Source organism: Orcinus orca, chromosome 3, assembly GCF_937001465.1.
Source record: "Orcinus orca chromosome 3, mOrcOrc1.1, whole genome shotgun sequence".
In the NCBI taxonomy this organism is placed as follows: Eukaryota; Metazoa; Chordata; class Mammalia; order Artiodactyla; family Delphinidae; genus Orcinus; species Orcinus orca.
The window spans coordinates 177,228,822-177,231,020 of record NC_064561.1 but is presented as its reverse complement, the minus strand read 5'-3'; the positions used below and the strand labels follow the sequence as shown (position 1 = coordinate 177,231,020).

Sequence of the window (2,199 nt, the reverse complement as noted above, 5' to 3'; positions counted from 1 at the left end):
GTGAAATACTCACCCAGGGCCCAGCACAGAAGTAGGCTCTCTACAACAAAAATTATTTAAAAGAATCCACAGGTGTTTCCTTTTTCCAAATGCAATTTCTGGGATTTTTCCTTAGAACTACTCACCGAAGAAATTCTGGCATTAAGCTGCTACACATCACAGTCAAAACTGGAGGTGATCATTTCAAAACAAAACTGTTTAGTTCTCTTCCTTTAAAAATGAAATCATAGCTTTCCCTAAACTGTGTTAGGTAAGCCATGCAGTTAATGTAAAAGAATGAGAAATCCAACCAAACACGTGGTGGAAATGATGAATTCTGGGGCGCTGATTCATGTGATTTGAAAAACGCCATCCATTTCCTGATTCACCTCAGTTTCTGGGTGGAACTATGAAGGATCTCTTATGTCTCTGAAATAAGTAATTGATTTTGTCTTGTCTTTTCTTCCCTCCCTTGTGCTTGAATTCCAGCCACATGGTTAAACTGCCAACTTAGAGGAGAGAAGCTGGGAGAGGGCTGCAGAGAACATCTCACCCAGAAGAGATCATGATGCTGCTGTGGGTCACAAGTGACCTTAAAGGGAAACCTTGCTGTTGGTGATCCTTACAATGTGATGAGATTATATTAATATCATGAAAAACTTCAGCCCAGAAGTTGTGACTCTAGACATTTACATCGTAACTGGATTTTCCTACCAATGAGGCGGGAACACGTTACAATCACCATCAACATATGTTCTCTTTTCACCCCTGTTTTCCTTCTTTTAGATCCATGGCATTTAAGAATTGGAACAACTGCCGGATCATCTGATCAACCCCATCAGTTTTTTTTCTTAAAATGGCCAAACATTGATAAAAAGATATCTGTTTGAGCATCACTAAAATTGCACAATGCTGCTTTTTGTTCACCAATTTTAAGTATTTGGAAGACCCATGAATAAGGTTGCAGGTGACATTGGGATGCTCCCCAGAATTTTTACAGATGAAGAATCACCGAGAAAGGAGAGTTCAGGGAGTCATCAGCTCCTACTCACATCCCTTGAGCTTCCCCAGAAACTCTTTAGGTTTTTTTTAACCCAAGAAACGCTCACTCCCCTTTTAGTGTAGCAGCCCACTCCCCTGGCAGAGGTAAGCAGACCAGTTTTATTCCAAAAAAACAGCCCAGGAACTAGGATAGAATGGAAAAAATAGTTATGACACATCTGAGCATGGGCATGGGACAAAGTGCAATTTCCTGGACCTTAAATGGAAGGACCAGGTCAACCACGTGGGCACCAGCGCTCTGCCAGTCTGTGCACTGGACATTCCATTGTGTCCCCTTCTCTGCAGTCTCAGTTTCCACCCAAGTCCATCCAGGGCCTGCTTCAAGCTTCCCACGTCTGGTCAGGTGAACATGCTTTGCCACTGCTGGTTGTTCCGTGCAGGTTAGCACAGAGTAACCTGGCCCTCGCCCCATCCAGGTGAGCTCTGCTCACCAGTGAGCTCTCTTGATCTCACTTCACAGGTGAAAACCACCTTCCCAGACGTCACAGCCACGTTCAAGGGAACAGCCTGCTTAAAATCTATCTACTGCGGACCTCAGCAAGAACTCAAGGATACAACGATCAGGGCATATATTCAATAAGAAATGCTCACTTATTTTTTACTTAGAAAAGCTTAGTAATTAATCTCACTTTCAGTAAGGGTCTATTAATAAAAGATGTGTTTTACCTCAGCTATGTATCCAGAAGACCAAAGTATTCTAGAAATCTGAAGTATTTTTCCTGGTGTTTATGGTTAAATGTCTAGATATATTTTTCTAGCAACCCACTTTCCTTAAAATAAAATCAGTATGCTCAAAATACCTCAAGTCCCCTTTTTATAAGTATTGTATGGGCGGGGGGTGGGGGGGAAATGCTAAGTTTAAAAGATTGCGGGGATACCTACAGGAAATGCAAATGGTTTGCAGCATGGAGATAAAACACTCCTGAGTGTAATTTTCTGACATTGAGCCTTGTATATATCTTGAGTATCTATAAGCAAAGAAAGACTGTACCTTTAAATATATATATATGTTTGATACTTATTAATCAATGTCCTCTATATTCCTCTGTCTTTGGAAATAGAGCTTTGGTGGGGAAATAAGTACATTTGGGAATATATTTTTAAAAATAATGCTTATCCTACACAGATTTAGAAACACAAATTAGTCTGTCTTAGTTA

At 40.7% G+C, this 2,199-nt stretch overlaps 1 non-coding gene across 1 annotated transcript; it reads left to right on the top strand.

Moving 5' to 3' along the window:
• Positions 1-299: 299 nt before the first annotated feature.
• LOC117203086 (small nucleolar RNA SNORD123) lies at positions 300-369 on the top strand. Its single transcript, XR_004485686.1, has one exon. It is a non-coding gene; the product is annotated as a small nucleolar RNA SNORD123 (small nucleolar RNA).
• The last annotated feature ends 1,830 nt before the right edge of the window (positions 370-2,199 follow it).